Source organism: Canis lupus, chromosome 31 (assembly GCF_048164855.1).
Source record: "Canis lupus baileyi chromosome 31, mCanLup2.hap1, whole genome shotgun sequence".
NCBI classification, from domain to species: Eukaryota; Metazoa; Chordata; class Mammalia; order Carnivora; family Canidae; genus Canis; species Canis lupus.
In genome coordinates this window covers 13667515-13690581 of record NC_132868.1, presented here as the reverse complement: position 1 = coordinate 13690581, position 23067 = coordinate 13667515, and the positions used below count along the sequence as shown (strand labels likewise).

Sequence of the window (23067 nt, the reverse complement as noted above, 5' to 3'; positions counted from 1 at the left end):
GACCCGGTCTTTCCAGACAGCAGGACTGCCAATCTGGCTAGGTGTGGCAGGGTCCAGGGACCCTTGTTCTCAGAGACCCCGCAGGGTGGGAGCCCTGGGCTGAGGACCAGGCCCACCTGACTCAGCACCCTCTTTCCTGCAATGGCCACCTAGGGGGAAGGCAGGTCCTCAGCACCTAGGTACAGCAAGTGTTGGCCACGAGGAGGGTGATGGGTGTCCACAGCCGTTGCTGGGGTTTTGGAGTCAGGATGCGGGCACCCGGGAACGGGGAGATGCTGCACAGAGACTATTCAGCAGAGGCCCCCAGCCTGCGGACACAGAGTAGCACCAGGCAACGGTGGAACCCTGGGGCGCCACAGTTCCACCCACAATGGGGTCCCGTGTCATCCCTGTGGTCGACCGGGTCCAGTCAGCAGTTAGCCCTGCACCCTGAAGGCCAAGGGTGTGAGGGGAGTTCCTGTCACCACGCCGGGTAGGGAGGTATGCAGGCACCCTCCCACGTCCTTAGTTCCCACCCTCAGGCCCTCCAGGCCTCCCACCCTTCTCAGTAGACTGGTGTCCCAGCTGTCCTTCCATCTCCAAGGGTTCACAGCATGGATTTTGCACTTAAGAACATTCGAGGAGCTCCTGGGTGGTTCAGTTGGTTAAACGTTGACTCGATTTTGGCTCAGGTCAGGATCTCGAGGTTGTGGTGTGGAGCCTCATGTGGGGTCCAGGCCCAGCTGGGTGGGGAGTGTGCTTGAGAGTCTCCCTTTCCCTCTGCCCCTCCCAAAGCAAGCTCTGTCAAATCTTTTAGTAGTCAATATTGAAGATATTTGAGAAATCTTTATCATCTCTGCAGAGGTGCCTTCATATGTGTAACGGCTGTGTAAATGCCTTTTATGGACCCACCTTGATTTCTATCAGAAAACCCTATTAATATTTATTGAAGTATAGTCAACATGTAATGTTACACTAGTTTCAGGGCTACAACTTAATGGCTCCATTCCGTACTTTACTCAGCTCTCCCCACGAGAAGTGTAGTCAGCATCAGTCCCTGTACAAAGTTAGTACAATAGTACTGACTCCATTGCCTAGGCTGTACTTTCTAAATTTCTGTGGCTTATATATTTTAGAACCAGATATTTATAGCTCTTAATATTCATATCTTTTGCCCATCTCCAATTTACTTCATTTCTGGCAAGTAGTCAATGTGATCCACCACATTAACGAGAGAAAGGACAAAAACCCTACGGTCATCTCAATAGTTGCAGAATAAGCATTTGACAAAGTACAACCTAATTATAGTGGGTTAACGAACAAGGGGTGGTGGAATGGGAGGTGGGCAGGGGGTGGGGGTGACTGGGTGTCGGGTACTGAGGGGGGCACTTGATGGGATGAGCACTGGGTGTTATGCTATATGTTGGCAAATTGAACTCCAATTAAAAAATATGTAAAAAAAAGGGGGGGGGGAGGTGGGCGGGGGGATAGGGTAACTGGGTGATGGGCAGTGAGCGGTCACTTGATGGGATGAGCATTGGGGGTTATACTATGTGTTGGAAAATCTAACTTAAATAAAAACAAATGTAAAAAAAAATCATAGTGGGTTTTGAGGATATTTCCATCAACAGAATAAAGGCCGTGCAGGTAGGCCCGTAGCTGACATCATACTCTATGATGAAGACCTGAAATAGTCTCCCCTAAGAGCAGGAACAAGACAAGGAAGTCACCTCTTAGCCCTGGCAGTCCTACCATAGGAAAGAGACAAGGGAAAGAAAAGGCATCCACACCTGTAAGGGGAAGTCAAACTGTCCCTATTGGCAGAAGACACGGTACTAGAAACAGGAAACCCTAGAGGCTCCACCAGAACTGTTAGACCTAATGAGTGATTTCACTTGGGGGACACAAAATGAACATAGAAAAGTTGGTAGCCTTTCTGTACCAACAATGAACACTCAGAAAGGAAATTAAGATAATGACTCCATTCTGAGTAGCAGCAAAAAGAACAAAATATTAGAAGATAGTCACCAGGAACATGTGAGACCCTGGGGACAGACCCGGCTATCAGGAGTAAATGAAGTTCCATCCTGGATCCTAGACATTGGTTACTGATGAGCCCAGGTGGGGATCATAGTCACCAGGTCCCAATGAGGCCCAGGTGGTGAGAATACCCAGGTATGTAGGAGTGGGTATGGCCCAAGTCGTATCATAAGCAGCCAGACCAATTATGTACTGGGTGAGGATCATACCGGGGTCCAGCCAATGAGACCCAAGTGGGTATTGTTGCCATTACGAGCAGGTATGGCCTGGTGGCACGGATAGGTCCCCACTGCAGGGCCCCTCTGTTTCAGGCAGACCAAGTAGGGTCTTCTTGGTACCCTTGGGATGATGCTGACCTGTCACTGTGGAATGTCACGGACTGTCAGAGCTTTCTGCAGTGAGTTCCACGGCACCCCGGCAACCATCTGAGGATGGGGGTTGTATTTCCAGCAACGTCTATCTGGAGGCTGGCCCATCCCCCCCGGGTCAGGAGCAAGTGAAGGTCCATCCTGGATTCTAGTCTTCAGTAGCCGATGAGCCCACGTGGGGATCATAGGCACCAGGTTCTGATGAGGCCCAGGTGGTGAGCATGCTGAGGTATGTAGGAGCAGGTATGGCCCAAATGGTATCATAAGCAGCACAGCAATTATGTCCCATGTGAGGATCATAGCAGAGTCCAGCCATTGAGACCCAAGTGGGTGTTGTTGCCAGTATGAACAGGTAAGGCCAATGGGGATCATAGTCCTCAGGTGCACCAGATGTCCAGATGGTGTGTCAGCCAGTATGTAGAGGTGAGACCCAATCAGGGATCCAAATCTAAGCTGAGCAGGGAGGGCCCAGGCAGAGATGAAAATCAGAGGAGAAGAGCATGAGGAAAAGGCTGGAGTCATCAAGCCAAGGATGAGCCAGGTTAGCGCAGTCAAGGATGATAGTCACCAGGAACAAGTGAGACCCTGGGGACAGTCCCAGGCATCAGTAGAAGTGAGGTTCCATCTTGGCACCTAGTGATCAGTAGCCAATGAGCCCAGGTGGGGACCAAGGTCACCAGGTCCAGGTGAGGCTCAGGTGGGGACCAAAGTCACCAGGTCAGGCCAGGCCCAGCTTGGGATCATCGCTGATAGAAACAGGTAAGACTGTCAGGCTGCTCCCATTGGGCAGAGGGGCCCTTCCTCTCATGCCCGGGCCATCTCAGAGGGTCCTGATCTCCCTCAGGATTCAGGGGAGAGGAGCCATTCTGCTCCCTCCTTTCCCCATGTCCCTGGTGCTGATCGGTCCCCACCACTGGGCCCCTCTGTTTCAGGCATGCCAAGTATGGTCTCCACAGGACCTTGGGATGATCTGACCCACACTGTGGAAGGTCACAGACAATCAGAGCTTTCTGCAGTGAGTTCCCCGGACACTGCTTCATGCATCTCAGGAGGCGATTTGCATTTGCAGGAATTTGTCTCTGGAGGCTGGCCCATCCCCCTGGGTCAGGATCTCGTCCCCTGGTGCCCTTTGAGGGCCGTGTCTGCCCTGGGCTAGAGCTGAGAGCCTCAGGAGGCAAACCCGGGAAGTGGGTAGGAAGGGAGCTGGACCTGGGGGCCGGCCCATGGGCACTCAGAGGAGTGGCCTCCACTCCTGCTTTGGGAAGGGCATTGTCTGCCTCCAGCATCGGGGTGGGGGATGTCCTGTCCTTCAGCAAGAGCTCCAGAGGTGAGGGTCTTTGGGAAAATGGCCTGCTTTCTATAGGAGGATGGTCTGGACTGGAGCGAATCAGAACGGGGGGTGCTCCTCCCTCACAACCCCAGGCCAGGGCCTCCACAGTCCTGAAGGCTTCTGCAGGGCTGCAGATAGATGCTGGGGACAAAGGAAGGTCAGGGTGGGTGGGTGAGCAGCAGAGGAAGGGGCTGACCAGCATTGGTAGGAAGAGAGAAGAGGAGGATGAGGAGGCCACTCTGAGACAGGAACAAGGGAAGGGGGACAGTCCAGTGGCCTTGGTAGGAGGGGAGGAGGCTGCTGGGTCGTGGGCCCCACAGGAACCTGGGGGCCTCAGGGGAGCCCCAAGGGCTTCTGGGTAAGGAACACGGGGTGTCTGAGGCCAGGTGGAACTGCAGCAGCAAACAAAACACTGCCGTGTGATAAAGTGCTCAGGATGACCCACATGCCCCACCCCCCGGGGTCCCTGGGATGGGGAGGCCACCAGGACGGGGCCTCAAGGTGTCACTGTGTGAGCTGAACCCCAAGAAGATGTGGAGCTGCCCCATGAAGAGCAGGGTGCAGGGGTGGGGACCATGGGGGGCAGTAAGAGGACCTGGGGGACATGCAGCACGGCCGACACTGGACCAGGACACACATGGACCCAATGAGGGTCGGACAGATCAAAGTGACACCCACCCTCAGTGTTTTTATGTATTTCTGAATGTTGTGCATTTAATTTTCGAGTATATGCACTGCTTGTAAACATACATAGTATGATGAGCCCCCAGCTGCCGTCCCCTGTCCAGCCAGGATCCTGTGCTGACAACAAGGGCACAGCAGCAAGTATGTCACAGCAAACCCCAGACCTAGGGTCGAATTTATCTATAGCTCTTCTGAGTAGCCCTCCACCCTGGCCTCCACACCCTCTGGGAGCACCCTCTGGGAGCCTGGGCTGTGAGGAAGCCATTGGAGCCTGATGCCTAAGCTGGGCGAGCTCAAAGGGGCATCGGGGGTGGACACCCTCCATCGGGCTCTGGCTTGGCAGGAGGTGGGCCACTTCCAGGGCACAAGCCAGATCGTGGCCATTTTGCTGATGTTCCTGACTGAGGAGGATGCCTTCTGTGCGCTGGCCCACCTGGTGACCTAGGGGAGGCATGCCATGCACGTTAGGGGCTGGATGGGCCGCTGGACGGGCCTGGAGCTCAGAAGAGTCTCCCTGCAGGGCTACTCCAGCCACGGGGCAAGCGGGGATCCTCACCCAGCCTGCCTCCCCACTGACAAGGGCACTGCCTCCCCAGGTGGCCCTTGGGTTCCTGGAGCAACGGCCACCTGAACCACCATTTGCAGACTAGTCTTGCACTCCCGCTGCTCCCTCAGCCCTGTCTTTGGTTGCCTTCTTGCCCCTCAGGCCCCCCTCCAGCCCACAGCAGAAGCAGCCCCGGGGCAGCATCTCCCTGCTCCCCGGTGCCCCTATCCTCACTCCAAAGCCCCAGAGATGGCCAGGCACACCCATTAGTATCTGCGTGGCCTACACTCGAGGCCCCCTGGTGCTGGGGACCCCAGGGCCCTCCCCACGCCAACTACCACACACAGGCAGCTCCAGAGCTCCCTCCAATGGGCAGCTTCCTCCTCAGGAGCTTCCCAACCAGGCCGCCCCTACATGTGGCTCCCGGCTTGAGAGGCATCGAGGAAGGAGAATCAGCCGGTGCTCAGCTGGGACCCACTGCCACACATGTGAATGTGGCCCAATTGGACCTTGAAATTCAGCTGAACTTCCAACTGAAAGTCACTGCATAAAAAGACCAGGGTTGACCAGGAGAACCCAACTATCTACCCAACGCCAGCACCTACAGTGATAAAGATTGTGGTTTCAAGCCAGGTAGGTGTTAGGATGACACAGCCCAGGTCACATACTTACACAGCAAGAGAGACCCACACACCCCAAAACAAACAAATGTCCGAATCCCCCTCAACGTTGTCAAAGGGCAGATTTATAAATCTCCAAAATATATGTATATACACATAAGGACGTAGTTTTTTTTTAAAGTGTGTACTTTGCGGTCCCCTTAGGTTTAGAACCCTTGGCCTGCCAATCTGGATAGGTCAGCCTCTCAGTCTGGTCTGGAGGCAGCCTCTGGATCTGGGGAAGCAGTTTCCAATGACACCTGGGCGGCTCCCAGGTAGCTCCTGTGAAGCCGCACTTGCCAGCCAGGCAGGAACTGGAAAGCAGACCCCTTAGATAGGAGGCCTGTGAAGGACATTGAGCACCAGCTGTCGCCCTCCGTGTGGGGATGGGTGGAACCACGATGGATTGCCTGTGGGCACGAGGGACCAACAGCCTTGAAGAAAAGAACAAAGAGCACCCGGATCATGGACAATTCGGGGCACGTGCGCATCTTACCACGTCCTGGGGCCACGGAGGCAATGCCCTCCGCAGGCTCATAGGGATTCAGGCCTCCCCGGGAGAGAAGAGTGTGGGCTGCGTCAGAGCCCATCGTGTTGTGGTCAGACAGGCTCCAGCTGCTCCTCCTCACTCTTGACTGTTCTCTGCTGGGCATGTCCGCAGGGACACGAGGTGTCCAAGGAGATCGCGGCTTACGGACCTGGGAGACCTGGGAAGACTCGTCCATTCACCTGCAAAGCATATGAAGAAAATCAGATCCCTCTTCAAATCTCTACTTTTGTATCCTTCTGATAAATACCTAACTGTGAATTTCTGGTCATTGGGTAGTTCTCTTTTTAACCTGAGGAACCTCCATACTGCTTTCCACAGTGGCTGCACCTGTTTGCCTCCCCACCAGCAGTATAAGAGTCTTCCCCTTTCTCCCCATCCTCACCAATACCTGTTGTCTCCTGTGTTCTTAATTTTAGGCATTATGACAAGTGTCAGGTGATTTCTCATTGTGGTTTTGAGTTGCATTTCCCTGATGATGGGTGATGTTGAGTGTCTTTCCTTGTGTCTGGCGGCCATCTGGATATTACAGAAAATGTGCATTCATGTCTTCTGCCCATTTTCAATTGGATGATTCATGTTTTGAATGTTGAGATTTATATTTTGGATATTATGTCTTTACTGGATCTGTCGCTTAGAAATATCTCGTCTCATTTTCTAAGTTGCCTTTTAGCTTTGGTTGTTTCCTTCACTGTGCAGAGCTTTTTATCTTGATGAAGTCCCAATAGTTTATTTTTGGTTTTGTTTCCCTTGTCTCAGAGCATATGTAGAAAAAAGATCCTATGGCCAAGTCAAAGACGTTACTGCCTATCTTTTCTTCTTTTTATGGTTTCAGGTCTCACATTTAGGTCTTCAGTCCCTTTGGAATTTTTATACATGGTGTAGGAAAGTGTTCCAATTCCATTCTTCTGCATGTGGCTGTCTAGTTTTCGCAACGTTATTTGCTGAAGAGAGTGTCTTTTATTTCTTTATTTTAAAGATTCTCTTTATTTATCATGAGAGACACAGAGAGAGAGAGAGAGAGAGGCAGAGACACAGGCAGAGGGAGAAGCAGGCTCCTTGCGGGTAGCCTGATGCGGGACTCGATCCCAGGTCTCCAGGATCACACCCCAGGCTGCAGAGGGTGCTAAACCACTATGCCACCAGGGCTGCCTGAGACTGTCTTTTAACCATTGGGTATGCTTTCCTGCTTTGTCAAGGATTAATTCAGCCTAGAATTTCGGGTTTGTGTCTGGTTTCGGTATTCCATTCTGTTCTATTGAGCTATGTGTCTTTTTGTTGTGCCCGCACTATCCTCTTTGGATCGCTAGAAATCTGTAATATAACTTGGAGTCTGAAATTGTGGTGCCCACAGCTGGATTTTGTTTTTAATACAGCTTTGTCTATTTTCAATCTTTTGTGGTTCCATACAAATTTTAGGGTTATTTTTTCCAGCTCTGTGAAAAATGTTAGTGCTATGTTGATAGGGATTGCATTGAATGTACAGATAGCTTTGAGAGGTATAATCTTATTTGCAATATTTGTTCTTCCAGTCCTTGGGCATGAAATATTTTTGTATTTTGTATCATCTTCAATTTCTTTCATCAATATTTTATAGTATTTCCAGTACAGGGCATTCACCTCTTTGGTTAGCCTGAATCCTACATATCTTTTTGGTTTTGTTGCAACTTATAAATGGGATTGAGTCCTCAATGTCTCTTTCTGCTGCCTTATTATTGTTGCATAGAAATACAACACATTTCCACATATTAATTTTATATCCTGCAACTATTTCCAATTCATGTTTGATTTGTAGCAATTTTTTATTTGTGATGTCTTTTGGCTTTTCTACATAGAGTATCATGTTCTGCAAATAATGAAAGGTGGACTTCATCCTTCACAATTTGGAACCATTTTATATTTTTTTGTTGTTGTTGTCTGATTACTGAGGCCCAGACTTCCAGTACTATGTAAATAGGAATGGTGAGGGTGGACATCCTTGTCTCATTTCTGAGTGTAGGGGAAAGACTCTCAGTTTTTCTCCCCTGAGCATGATATTAGCTGTGGATCTTTGGTATATGGCTTTATGATGCTGAGGTATGTCCCTTCTATCCCTACCTTGCTGAGATTTTTTTTTTAAGAAAAAATGCTGTATTTTCTCGAATGTTTTATCCACATTTATTGACAGATCAATAGGATAAGGTTCTTATCCTTTATTAATGTAGTGTATCATGTTGATTGATTTATGAATATTGTACCACCCTTGCAACCCGGGAATAAATCCCACTAGAGTGCGGTGAATGATTCTTTTAATATACTTCTGAATATGATTTGCTAGTATTTTACTGAGAATTTTGGCTTCCATGTTTCTTTAGGCGTATTGGTTGCTAAATCTCCTTTTTCAGTGGGTCTTTTTCTGGTTTTGGTATCAAGGTAATGCTGGCCTCATAGAAAGAGTTTGGAAGTTTTCCTTCCATTTCTATGTGTTGGAAACGTTTGAGAAGAATAGGTATTAACTCTTTTTTAAATGTCCAGTAGAGGAGGATCCCTGGGTGGCTCAGTGGTTTAGTGCCTGCCTTTGGCCCAGGGTGCAATCCTGGAGTCCTGGGATCAAGTCCCACGTCGTGCTCCCGGCATGGAGCCTGTTTCTCCCTCTTCCTGTGTCTCTGCCTCTCTCCCTCTCTCTCTCTGTCTGTGTGTCTATCATAAATAAATAAATTAATTAATTAAATAAATAAAAATCTTTAAAAAAAATAAATGTCTAGTAGAGTTGCTATGGGCAAACATCCAGTCCTGGACCTCCCTTTAGGGAGGGTTTTTTTGTTAAAGACTTTATTTAGGGATCCCTGGGTGGCGCAGCGGTTTAGCGCCTGCCTTTGGCCCAGGGCGCGATCCTGGAGACCCGGGATCGAATCCCACGTCGGGCTCCCGGTGCATGGAGCCTGCTTCTCCCTCTGCCTATGTCTCTGCCTCTCTCTCTCTCTCTCTCTGTGACTATCATAAATAAATAAAATTTAAAAAAAATAAAGGCTTTATTTACTTATTCATGAGAGACACACAGAGAGAGGCAGAGACAGAGAGAGAGGCACACTCCATGTGGGGAGCCCGATGTGGGACTCAATCCTAGGTGCCCGGGATCATGACTTGTGCTGAATGCAGACGCTCAACTGCTGAGCCACCCTGGTGTCCTGTTGGGAGGGGGTGATTGCTAATTGAACTTATTGGCTGGTTCTGCGTTTGTTCGCATTTTCTTTGTCTTCCTGTTTTAGTTTTGGTAGTTTGTAGGTTTCTTGAGGTCTGTCCATTTCTTTCAGGTCTCCCAGGTTGTCGGCATAGAATTTTTCATAGTATTCTCTTGTACTTGTTTTATTTTTGTAGCGCTGTATGTGATCTCTCCCCTTTCATTTGTGATTGTATTTATTTGGGTCCTTTCTCTTTTTGATAAGTCTGGGGTAGAGGTTGATGAATTTTATTAACTATATTTTAGAACTAGCTCTGAGTTTCATTATTCTACTGTTTTCTTGTTGTTGTTGTTTCTGTATCATTTATTTCTGCTCTAATCTTTATTATTTCCCTTCTTCTGCAGGCTTTACGCTTTGTTTCCTGTTCCTTTTGTAGCTCCTTTAGGTGGAAACTTAGGTTGGGTATTTGATGCTTCTCTTGCGTCTTGAGCGCATTTCTATGTACTTCCCTCCTAGGGCTGCCTTTGCTACATGCCAGAGGTTTGGACAAACATGTTTCCATTTTCATTTCCTTCCCTATATTTTTATAATTTCTTTAATTTCCTGGTTGCCCTATTCATTCTCTAGTAGGGTGTTCTTTAATCTCCACGAATGTGTGGTGTTTCCAAAGTTTTTTCTTGTAGTTGACTTCAAGTTTCAGTGTCGTGGTCTGAAAATATACGTGGTTCTTGTGCTTGTTGAAGGCTGATTTGTGGCTCATCATGTAAGCTGTTCTGGAGAATGTCCCATGTGCATTTGAAAGGAATGTGTATTCTGCTGGTGTGGGATGAAATATTCTGAATATGTCCTTCTGGTCCAGAGTGTCAATCAAAGCCATTGTTCCCTGTTGATTTTCTGCTTAGATGATCTGTCCTGTGTTGTGGGCATGAAAATCCCCTGTCATTGTATTAGTATCAGTGAGTTTCTGTATGTTTGTTGTTCATTCGTTTCTATATTTAGCTACACCGGGATTGGGTGCATAAATATTTACCATTGTTTGATTTTCTTGATGGATAGCCTCTAATCATGAAATAATGTCCTTGTTCATCTCTTATTACTCTCTTTGTTTTCAAATCTAGTTTGTCTAAGAATGGCTCTTCCAGCTTTTCTTGATATCCATTAGCATGATAGATGATTGTAAATCCCCTTTCAATATACAGGTGTCTGTAGGTCTAAAGTTAGGCACTATGAGAAATGACAAATACCCACCATTTGCTTCGACGTGGATGGAACTGGAGGGTATTATGCTGAGTGAAATAAGTCAATCGGAGAAGGACAAACAGTATATGGTCTCATTCATTGGGGAATATAAATAATAGTGAAAGGGAATAGAAGGGAAGGGAGAAGAAATGGGTAGGAAATATCAGAAAGGGAGACAGAACATGAAGACTCCTAACTCTGGGAAACGAACTAGGGGTGGTGGAAGGGGAGGAGGGCGGGCGGTGGTTGAATGGGTGATGGGCACTGAGGGGCGCACTTGACGGGATGAGCACTGGGTGTTATTCTCTATGTTGGCAAATTGAACACCAATAAAAAATATGTTATTATTAAGAAGAATAAAAATAAAGTTAGGCACTTGTAGGCAGCATATCGATGGATTTTTAAAATATTTATTTATTCATGGGAGGGGGAGAGAGAGAGAGAGAGAGAGAGAGAGGCAGAGACATAGGCAGACGGAGAAGCAGGCTCCACACAAGGAGCCCGATGTGGGACTAGGTCCCTGACGCTGGCATCATGCCCTGAACTAAAGGCAGACACTCCATGTTCTGGCCTGTTCTACTTTCTGGCCTGCAAAGTGTGTGTGGGCAGATCTGTTGTCTGGATTTGTCTTCCCTTGTAGGTTAATGACTGTCACCACCCCACCGCTTTCAGGATTCTAACCTTGCGTGTGTATTTTGTGAATTTGACTCTGATGTGCCTTGGCGATGGTCCGCTTTTGTTGAATTTAGTGGGAGTTCTCTGTGCTCCTGGTTTCAGTGTCTGGGTCCTTCCTCACATTAGAAAAGTTTATATAATTTGTTCAAATAAAACTTGTGCCCCCTTTTATCTCTCTTCATCTTCTGAGTCTCCTGTGATATGAATGTTATTGTTTTAATAAGTGACTGTGTTCCCTAAGTCTGCCTCTGTGGTCCATTACCTTTCTTTTTTTTAGGGTTTCCGCTTGGAACTGCATCTCAGTTATAGCATTTTTAATGTCGGCCTGACTAGATGTTAGGCCTTTTATCTCTAGAGTAAGGGATTGTGTAGTGTCTTCTAAGCTCTTTTCCAACCCACCTACTATCTTTATCGTCATTGTTTTAAATTCTAGTTCAAACATCTTACTTATATCTGAATTGATTAAGTCCCTGGAAGTGAGTAATACCTCCTCTTCTTTTTGGAGTCAAATTTCGCCATATCACTATGTTTCCCAGAATACGTGGAAAAAAAAAAAGAAAAACAGGAAAAACAACAATAACCACAATCCCCCAAAAAATCTTATATCTTGTGTGTGTTTTAGGCTGCTTCTCAATTATTAATTAATTATTAAGAGAATCTAGATCGCAAAATAATAAAGAAAATTTAAGTACAAAGAAATTAATAAAAATAAATGTCTTTAACAAATAAAATTAACACTTAATAAAAAAAATTGACCAAAATCAATGAAACATAGTTATACAGAATAAAGTACAAAGGAAGCTAGATCCTACTTTCCCCGTAGAGCTGAAGCCTTGCAGACCTCTGTGATCAGTACTCTTGGTGGGAGCCAGTGGTCTGTGCAGGTCGTCTGGGGGAGGGGCCGTCCCCCTAATTGTCAGGTGCCACTTGCCTTAGTGGGGATGCACCTGCAGGGCTCAGAGGCAGGGCTAGGTGAAAGCGCCTCTGGCCTCCACCAGGCGGCGCTGCTGCTCCCTGAGCTCCCTAAGTGCTGATGGGCGGGAAGAGGGTGGGGGCCCTGGGTTCCCTGGCCCTGGAGCTGAACATCCCACACCCCAGTCTGCAGTGAGCCTTCTCAGAAGAGCCATCGAGCCTTCTTGACTCCACAGTTTGTGTCAGGACCCTGCCTGTGTCCGAGCTTGCATGGCATGCCACCTATAGGTCATCAGCTGGGCCAGCACCCAGAAGGCATCCTCCTCATTTTGGGACACCAGCAGGATGGCCACCATCTGGCTCGTGCCCTGGCAGTGGCCCACCTCCTTCAAGAGCCAGAGACCAACAGAGGGTGTCCACCGCCGATGCCCCCCTGAGCCCTCCCCGCTTGGACATCAGGCTCCCAGGCTCCCTCACAGCCGAGGTTCCCAGAGGGTGCTCCCAGAGGGCGAGGAGAGCAGGGTGGAGGGTCACCCGGATGAGCTATAGATCAATTCAGCCCCAGGTCTGGGGTTTGCTGTGACACACTTGCTACTGAGCCCGTGTGGTTAGGGCAGGACCCTCGCTGGACAGGGGACGGCATTTGGGGGCTCATCATACTGTGTATGTTAACAAGCAATGCAAATTGTCTCAAATTAAATGCATGACATTCAGAAATACATAAAAACACTGAGGCTCAGTGTCAGTTTGACCCATCCGACTCTCATTGGGTCCATGTGTGTCCTGGTCCAGCGGTGGCAGTGCTGGCCAGCCCCCAGATCACTTTCCTGCCCCCCACGGCCCCCACCCCTGCGCCCTGCCCTTCACGGGGCAGCTCCACATCTTCTTGGGGTTCAGCTCACACAGTGACACCTGAAGGCCCAGTCCTGGTGGCCTCCCCATTCCAGGGACCCCGGGGGGAAAGGGGGACCCCGGGGGGGAAGTTATGTGGGTCATCCCGAGCACTTTACCATGCAACAGTGTTTTGTTTGCTGCCAACAGTGTTTTGTTTCACCTGGCCTCAGACACCCTGTGTAACTTATCCAGGAGCCCCCGGGCCTCCCCTGGGGCCCCCAGTCCCCACTTGCCCAGCAGCCTACCCAACCCCAAAGCAATCCCATAACATGAACATGTTGTTGCAGAAGCTTCTGTTGATATCTAGATCTATCTGTTTGATGTCCCAGGAGGAGACCTGGGTCTCCTCCTTCATTTCCTGTGGGGAGACAGGGGAGAAGGAGCCAGCATCAGGGACACAGATCACTAACTGTCACCAACTGCCATCTTAAGCAGGAGCACTGCTGATCACCATGTGAGCGTGTCCAGCAGAAACCTCCTTCCTTCCCCTGTGAGGCCAGGGACAGCACAGGTGCCCACCATGCCTGTCGGCCTATGTGAGGCTTGTGCTTAGTTGTCATGGATGGGGGGGATCCCTGGGTGGTGCAGCGGTTTGGCGCCTGCCTTTGGCCTAGGGCACGATCCTGGAGACCCAGGATCGAATCCCACATCAGGCTCCCGGTGCATGGAGCCTGCTTCTCCCTCTGCCTATGTCTCTGCCTCTCTCTCTCTCTCTCTCTCTCTATCATAAGTAAATTAAAAAAAAAAAAAAAAAGTTGTCATGGATGGGGAGGGGACACCGGGGGTCAACCCTGTGCAGACAGAGGACATTGGCGTTCAGCCCTGGTGGTGAGAGGACATTGGGGTTCAGCATGGTCTGGGGTCCCTCGGTTCCCTGTGCTCCAGACACCCAGGCTGAGCCCCACTCTCCCCCAGGCCCTACCCGCTAGGGCGTGGAGGATCCTTCCACATGCTGGTGCAGGAGACGCGGCAGCACAAGGTGTGCCAGCTGAGCCCGCCTGCTGAGGGGGCCCAGGTACATGAGCTGCAAGTGCCTGCTGTCCTGACGTCCCTTCCAGGGCCACACTGACCGCCCTGCTGGCCCTCTATACCCCATGAGCACAGGTTCGGGGTGAAGAAGGTTGGAAGCGCCCCCAGAGCCCGGCCAGTCCAGGCTCCCTGGACAGAGGCAGCGCAGATCTCCCAGGGCACTTTGCACAGACCATCGTGAACTGAGGCCACCGGTCCCTGGCTGTCACTCTCTCCCAGCCCCGTCCTAGCCCACGGGGAATGGGCTGAGTCCCAGTAAGTCTGTGAGGGTCCTGACCTGGAATTGGCTTATCTTGGAAGTCACAGAGGCAGGTAAGCTTTGTGTGCCTGTGGCACCTGTGCAGGGGCTGGTAGGGGCTGGGTAGGGCTCCCTCTTCCTTTCTGGGGGTCTGTCCCCACTGCTTGCACAGAGCTCTGGGAGACACAGAAATGGGCTGGCCATGCATTTTAACTCTCAAGACTTTATTGAACTTTCAACAACAAACAGGGGCTCCGACCTTAGGGTGTGCACCTTCCCTGGCGGAGTGGGACCATCCTGTCCTTTAGGGAAACCCGAAGTCACATGGGGGTGCGGGTGCTACAGTCCCCCAACTTGGAGCCTGGGCAGACTCTGAGTGTGGGCACATTTCCTGAAGTTGGAGCCTGAGAGGCAGTATTGTGGACAGCAGACCTGACCTGTACCTGCAGCTTAGGGGTCCCTGCTCTGGGCCCCTACAGCTTAGGGGTCCCTGTGCTGGTCCCTGCATATCAGCTGGACCCCGGCTTCTGGACCACTGTTTCCAGGGGACTGACTACCAGAGACCCAGCATGTGGAGGAGCCTGCCTCCTAGTGTGGGTGAGGACGTGGCCCAGCGGCCTGCCCCTGCTGCCCCTGCCCTGGGGTGTCCTGAAATTTCCAGTGTTGTCCTAGGTCAGCGACCTGGATCTGTGGGGCCCACCCAGGATGCCACATCCTGCTCTGAGAGGGTCGCTGAGCCTTGGGGCAGAATCCAGAACTGGTCAGGGCCACGGGGGGGCTCAACCCATCAATCTGCATTCTGACCCTGGGAGGGCTTATGTCGAACCTGCCTCCCCAGCACCCTGGGAGAGGCCAGCCCAGGTCCCTCTGGGTCAGGGACTCTTTTCCTGTTGTGGGGGCGCCCTTTATGAAGGTATGTGAGATGAAGCAGGGCATGGTGTCTGCTGGCCAGAGCCTCAGGGCCCACATCCTCCCCATCACGCTCTGCTCCAGAGGCCCAGGTGCATGAAGCTTCCCTGTGGATGCAGAGGTCAAATGGTCCCAGGACTGTGAGGGGCCTTGGGGTGGCAGGTTCAGTGCTTCCCTCGCTCTGGCCTGGCCCTGCCTATCACTCCCCAGCGAGTGGCTTGAGCTCCTGTGGCCCCAGGGAAGGAAGGGTATCTGGATCCCTACAGTGTCATCTCAGTGGGCTGGGTGGACCCCGTGACAGGAGTCCCGGGGGGAATCTATTGTCTGGTTTGCTGTGTGGCCCATGATGTGGCCCAGGCAGGTGCCAAAGGGAAGGGGACCCAATGTTCTGACATCAGGTCCTTGTTCGGGTGCCACCTGCCTGCACTCTCCTGGTTCCCTGGGAGCATGAGGAGGGAGTTCCTTGTGGGCCATCCGGGCCAGTGAGGGGTCCTGGGTTGTGGGCAGCTGGGCAGAAGCACATAACCCACTGATCCTGGACACAGGTGTGCAGCCATGGGCTCTGGGAGCTTCCCTCCTGCAGTAGCTGACCAAGCCACCCTGGGAGCTGAAGGAGAGACATCCCACTCCCTGGAACCTCCTCCAGGGACCCGCTGGACTTCTCCAAATGGGTATGGGCTGCGAGCCTCAGACTTAGGGCCCCAGGTTTGGGCCTGGCTTGTCTGGAGGGTGGGGCTGAGCTCGGCCCTCCCCAGAGTCAGGGGGCAGGATGAGGGAACAAGGGTCCTGGGGTGGCCTTACCTGACTGAGGAAACACTGAAGGAATCACTTGGGGGTGTAAATACCAGTGAACATCTGTTCCTCCTCCTGGCAGATGGGCAGGAGGTGCTCAGGCCCCAGGGTGCGTCCCCGTGGAGCCAGGTGGACACACTCCCCATGGCCCCGCCCAGCCTTGAGGGCGCCCCAGGCCCCCAGGAGGAGGAACTTGACAGGAAACTTGGGGCAGCTCAGAAGGGCTGTGCTGGCACCCCTTGCCCCAGGGCCAAAGGGGCGGAGCCTCTGCGGAGCGTCTACTTACCATGTGCTTCTTAAGCTTGGGGTGAGCTCTGTCTAGAATGCGCTCGTGATGGGCCTAGAACCTCAGCAGTTTGGGGAACCCTGGAATGAAGAACACTGAGATGGCCCCAGACCCCCAAAGATCAGGGTCTCCTCATGCACCAGGTGAACGAGTGGGTCATCCTGGCAGGGGCCTCTTCCCCAAGCCCTGACCCCAGTGTGCCAACAACCTTCTTTTTTTTTTTAATTTATTTTTTATTGGTGTTCAATTTGCCCACAAGCTTCTAAGCCCTGAATGGACCCGGTCTTTCCAGACAGCAGGACTGTCGTTCTGGCTAGGTGTGGCAGGGTCCAAGGACCCTCATACTCACAGAGACCCCGCAGGGTGGGAGCCCAGGGCTGAGGACCAGGTCCCCCTGACCCAGCACCCTTTTCCCTGCAATGGCCAACGAAGGGGAAGGCGGGTCCCCAGCACCGAGGGGCAGCGAGTATTGGCCACGAGGAGGGTGATGGGTGTGCATGGCCATTGCTGGGGTTTTGGAGTCAGGATGCGGGCACCCGGGAGTGGGGAGATGCTGCACAGGGACTGTTCAGCAGAGGCCCCCTGGCTTCCCAGGGCCTGACTGCCCGGCATCCAGATGGCCTCCCCCTGCACCCTGGGCGTCCTCCCTGATGTCCCCTGACTCCAACCCTCTTGCTGTCATATCTGCGACTCTGGCACATTGTACCTCGTGTCAGAGCCCCTGAGCATGACCCACCCCTGACCCATCCAAGCAGCCACTGGGCAGTGAGCAGAGCTGAGGGGGCCTGGAGAAGCCCCATTGGCCCCTATGCAGTCTCCAGCCTCCGTGAGGTTCCTGTGGGTCCCACGACCCAGCAGCCTCCTCCAATCTGACCAAGGCCACTGGGCTGTCCCCCTTCCCTCATTCCCATCCCAGGGTGGCCACCTCCTCCTCCTCTTCCCTCTTCCTGCCCAAGGTAGTCAGCCACTTCCTCTGCTGCTCACCCTCCCTCCCTGAACTTGCTTTGTCCCCAGCATCTATCTGCAGCCCCACAGAAGCCTTCAGAACTGTGGAGGCCCTGGCCTGGGGGTGTGAGTGAAGAGCAATCCCCCTCATTTGCCCCAGACCACACAATCCTCCTATAGAAAGCAGGCCATTATCCCAGAGCCCCTTACCTCTCAAGCTCATGCTGAAGGACAGGACACCCCACATCCCGATGCTGGAGGCAGACACCTGGTCCTCCCCAAAGCAGGAGTGGAGGCCACTCCTCTGAGTGCCCATGGGCCAGCCCGCAGGCCCAAGTCACTTCCTACCCACTTCCCGGGTTTGTCTCCTGAGTCTCTCAGCTCCACCCCAGGGCAGACATGGCCCTCAGAGGGCACAAGGGGACGAGGTCCTGTCCCGGGGGGATGGGCCAGCCTCCAGAGAGGCTTTCCTGCAAAAGCAAACCGCCTCCTGAAATGGATGAAGTGGTGTCCAGGGTACTTACTGCAGAAAGCTCTGACGGCCCGTGACCTTCCAGAGTGATGAGTCAGCATCATCCCAGGTCCCGTGAACCCCATACTTGGCATGCTGAAACAAGTGCCCCGTGGTGGGAACCGATCAGCGCCAGGGACATGGGGAAAGGAGGGAGCAGAATGGCTCCTCTCCCCTGAATCCTGAGACAGACCAGGACCCTCTGAGACTGGCCGGGCATGAGAGGAAGGGCCCCTCTGCCCAATGGGAGCAGCCTGACAGTCTTACCTGCTCCTACCAGCGATGATCCCAACCTGGGCCTGACCTGACCTGGTGACTCTGGTCCCCCTGAGCCTCACCTGGACCTGGTGACTTGGTCCCCACCTGGGCTCATTGGCTACCGATCACTACGAGCCAAGATGGACCCTCACTTCTACTAATGCCTGGGAATGTCCCCAGGGTCTCACTTGTTCCTGGTGACTATGGTCCTTGTCTGTGTTGATCTGGCTCATCCTTGGCCTCACCAAGGCCCCTCCTGGACCTCACCTGGCTCTGATGCCTCCATCCTTTGACTCGTGCTCTGCTCCTCTGATTTTCATGTCCTGGGCCCTCCCTGCTCAGCTTAGATTCAGATCCATGTTTTTTTTGTTGTTGTTGTTTTGTTTTTTGTTTTTTGTTTTTTCAGATCCATGAATAGGTCACACCTCTACTTCCTGGCTAACACACTATCTGCAAATCTGGTGCACCAGAGGACAATGATCCCCGCCTGTCCTTACCTGCTTGTCCTGGCAACAACACCCACTTGGGTCTCATTAGCTGGAATCTGCTATGATCCTCACCCGGGACATAATTGTTCTTGCTGCTTATGATATCAAATGGGCCACACCTGTTCCTCCTTACCTGAGTATGCTCACCACCTGGGCCTCATCAGGACCTGGTGACTATGATCCCCTACTGGGCTCATCGGCTACTGAGGACTAGGATCCCGGATCGACCCTCACTTGCTACTGATGCCCGTGTCTGTCCCCAGAGTCTCACTAGTTCTTGGTGACTATGGTCCTTGTCTGGACTGACCTGGCTCATGCTAGGCTCTGATCCATGCCTGGGCCTCACCTGGCTCTATGCCTCCAGCCTTTTCCTCATGCTCTGCTCCTCTCATTTTCATCTCTGCCTGGGCCCTCCTTCTCAGCTTAGATTCAGATCCCTGATTGGGTCCCACCTCTACATGTTGGCTAACAAATCTGGACATCTGGTGCACTTGAGGACTATGATCCTCACCTGGACTTACCTGCTCGTTCTGGTAACAACACCCATTTGGGTGTCACTGGCTGGACGCTGCTCTGATCCTCACCTGGTACATAATTGGTCTTGCTGCTTATCATACCACTTGGGCCATACCCACTCCTACATACTTGGGTATGGTCACCAACTGGGCTTCATCTGGACCAGGTGACTATGATTCCCTCCTGGGCTCATCAGCTACTGATAACTAGGATCCAGGATAGACCCTCATTTGCTCCTGATGCCAGGGTCCATCCCCAGGGTCTCACTTGTTCCTGGTGACTATGGTCCTTGTCTGGGCTGACCTGGCTCATGCTGGCTTTGAGCCCCTCCTGGACTGCACCTGCTCTTGCAGATGTGGTCCCCACCTCTAGGGGGTGCTCTAGTGCTATGGTACTTATCTGGGCTTCAGCTGATGGTATTCGGCTATGATATCAGCCCTTTCCAAGGCCAGCAGGGTCTCCAGGTCCTCTTGCCTCGTGCTGTAAAACAAAGACATCCAAGGATGACACTGAATGAAAACCTTCAGAAGATACATGCGTCTGTGTGCTCCCTGTGGGCAGGCCCCAGTCTGTCTGACCGGAGTGTGGAGACAACACTATAGCTCCAAGGGGGACATGCTGGGTTGGAGGATCACTCGCGGGAAGTCACTGTCTTTGGCTCGCCCACCTACAGTCCACCTTCCCAGCCACTGTCCCAGGACATGCTGTCATTAGAGGACACAGCTCTCCACATGTTTATCAGGAACACAAGGGGGCCCAGGGGGCTGCAGGGAACTGCTGACTGATGCTTGGGGTAACGTCTCCCAGCCAAGGACTGGAGTCGGCATGGCGTTGGATGGGACTGACAGAGAGTGTTCCTGCCGGCCGGGGGCAGACAGGAGGTTCGGTTTCTCTTATGTTCCACAAGCACAACAACCAAAGGGAAAAAGCAATGAATTGGACATCATCAAAATTAAAAACTTAGAGCAGCAAACTGTGACCAAACTCCCCATCCTGAATACAATGATTTGTGAATAGCCTGAATGGGGCTCTGGGGGAGCACGAGGGCCTCAATAATCCAGTTCATGAAGAGCAAGCCTGCTCAAGGGCCAGGAGGACCCAGAAGCCCTGACCGTCTACCCCGGACCACAGTGTGGGTGGTTGGTCATCACATGTCGGGGTCCATGCACCTAGGACACGCTGGAATGTCATGGCTTGGGTCTGCCCTGTACAGAACAGGGCTTACAAGGGAGCGCGGGTCCCAGTTGAGCTGCCGGAGGCCTACCACAGCCTCCTTCCCTGGCTGGGGCCGGAGGGAGGCAACCCTTACCCCGTGGAGCTGTGGAAGGGCTACAGGAGCTGCCTCATGGGTATCACATGGGGGTTGGTGTGTTTTCACCCAACCCAGGAAGCCAAAGCCCCCACCAGGCCCCACAGGGCCCATTGTGGCAAGGAGCAGGGAGCAGCTCCCACTCACCTATGACCTGCTGCTGTGTGAGCACCTATTCTTTATACACTGGGGTACTGGTGAGAGTCAGATAGTTCGGGCTCTGTGAGCCAGATCAGGAGCACGAGTGCCTCCAACTGCCTGTGGACACAGACTAGTGCCAGGCAACGGTGGAAACCTGGGGCGCCACAGTTCCACCCACAATGGGGCCCCGTGACATCACTGTGGTCGGCAGGGTCCAGTCAGCCCTTAGCCCTTCAGCCTGAAGGCCAAGGGTGTGAGAGGAGTTCCTGTCACCACACTGGATGGGAAGGTATGCAGGCACTGTCTGTCCAACGTCCTTAGTTCCCACCCTCAGGCTCTCCAGGCCACCCACCCTAATCAGTAGACTGGTGTCTCAGCTGTCCTCCCATCTCCAGGGGTTCACAGCATGGATTTTGCACTTAAGCTCCGGGTGGTTCAGTTGGTTAAACGTTGACAAGATATTGGCTCAGGTCAGGATCTCAAGGTTGTGGTGTGGACCCTCACGTGGGGCCTGGGCCCAGGTGTGTGAGAAGTGTACTTGAGAGTCTCCCTTTCCCTCTGCCCCTCTCAATGCAAGCTCTGTCAAATCTTTTAATAATCAATATTGAAGATATTTGAGAAATCTTTATCATCTCTGCAGAGGTGCCTTCATATGTGTAACGGCTGTGCAAATGCCTTTCAGGGATCCACCGTGATTTCTAGCAGAAGCCCCTATTAATAGCTATTGAAGTATAGTCAACATGTAATGTTACACTAGTTTTAGGGCTACAGCTTAGTGGCTCCATTCTGTAGATTACTCAGCTCTCCCCACGAGAAGTGTAGTCAGCATCAGTCCTTGTACAAAGTTAGTACAATAGTACTGACTCCATTGCCTAGGCTGTACTTTCTAAATTTCTGTGGTTTATATATTTTAGAACCAGATGTTTATACCTCTTAGTATTCATCTATTTTGCCCATCTCCAACCTACTTCCTTTCTGGCAAGCAGTCAACGTGATCCACCACATTAACGAGAGAAAGGACAAAAACCCTACGGTCATCTCAATAGTTGCAGAAAAAGCATTTGACAAAGTACAACCTAATCATAGTGGGTTAATGAACAAGGGGTGGTGGAAAGGGAGGTGGGCGGGGGTGGTGGTGACTGGGAGACGGGCACTGAGAGGGGCACTTGATGGGATGAGCACTGGGTGTTATGCTATATGTTGGCAAATTGAACTCCAATTAAAAAATATGTAAAAAAAAAGGGGGGGGGAGGTGGGTGGGGGATAGGGTAACAGTGATGGGCAGCGAGTGGTCACTTGATGGGATGAGCATTGGGGGTTATACTATGTGTTGGAAAATCTAACTTAAAAACAAATGTAAAAAAATCATAGTGGGTTTTGAGGATATTTCCATCAACAGAATAAAGGCCGTGCAGTTAGGCCCCTAGCTGACATCATACTCTATGATGAAGACCTGAAATCGTCTCCCCTAAGAGCAGGAACAAGACAAGGAAGTCCCCTCTTAGCCCTGGCAGTCCTACCATAGGAAAGACACACGGAGAAGAAAAGTCATCCACACCTGTAAGGGGAAGTCAAACTTCCCTATTGACAGAAGACATGGTACTAGAATCAGGAAACCCTAGAAGCTCCACCAGAACTGTTAGTCCTAATGAGTGATTTCACTTGGGAGACACAAAATGAACATAGAAAAGTTGGTAGCCTTTCTGTACCAACAATGAACACTCAGAAAGGAAATTAAGAAAAGGACTCCATTCTCAGTTGCAACAAAAAGAACAAAATATTAGATTGAACCAAGGAAGTGAAAGACTTCTACACTGAAACCTGGAAGGATTTGGGAAGACATCCTGGGCTCATGGGTGGGAGCCTTCAACCTGTTAAAATGTCGATAGTACCTGGAGCGACCCTCACTTTCAATAGAATTCCTATCAAAATCATGGTGACAGATTATAGAAATAGGAAAAAGAACCCTAACTTTCGTCTACCCCTGCAAATGACTCAGGACAGCAAAAACAGTACTGAGAAGCAAAACAGAGCTGGATGCAGCACTTTCCTATTTCAAACTATGTCACAGAGCCACAGAATTAAAACAGTGTGGCTCTAGGGCACCTGTCTGGCTCAGTCGGTAAAGCATAGGACTCTCGGTCTCACCTGAGGTATTAATCTCAGGGTCATGATTTCAAGCCCTTATCTGGGCTATGAATGAGGCATGGAGCCTACTTAAAAGCAATCGCACCCACAATGGTGTGGTCCTGGCATAAGCTGATAAAGCAGAATAGAGAACCAAGAAGGAAAAGCACTCTGATACGGTCACTCATGTTTGTTTGTTTGTTTGTTTGTTTGTTTTCGGGTTTTATTTTTTTTATTTTTTATTTATTTTTTTAATAAATTTATTTTTCATTGGTGTTCAATTTACCAACATACAGAATAACACCCAGTGCTCATCCCGTCAAGTGCCCCCCTCAGTGCCCGTCACCCATTCACCCCCACCCCCCGCCCTCCTCCCCTTCCACCACCCCTAGTTCGTTTCCCAGAGTTAGGAGTCTTCATGTTCTGTCTCCCTTTCTGATATTTCCCACACATTTCTTCTCCCTTCCCTTATATTCCCTTTCACTA

At 51.4% G+C, this 23067-nt stretch overlaps 1 long non-coding RNA gene across 4 annotated transcripts; it reads right to left on the bottom strand.

Moving 5' to 3' along the window:
* Positions 1-5659: 5659 nt before the first annotated feature.
* On the bottom strand, positions 5660-20593 carry LOC140622018 (uncharacterized). Of its 4 annotated transcripts, none has more exons than XR_012021742.1 (5): positions 20461-20593; positions 17756-19484; positions 16287-16366; positions 6101-6333; positions 5660-6014 (listed from the first exon to the last, which is right to left on the bottom strand). It is a non-coding gene; the product is annotated as an uncharacterized lncRNA (long non-coding RNA). The 4 variants fall into 4 exon arrangements; XR_012021744.1 differs by lacking the exons at positions 5660-6014; positions 6101-6333 and adding exons at positions 14497-15815; positions 16010-16075; XR_012021743.1 differs by lacking the exons at positions 5660-6014; positions 6101-6333 and adding an exon at positions 14497-16075.
* Positions 20594-23067: the final 2474 nt, after the last annotated feature.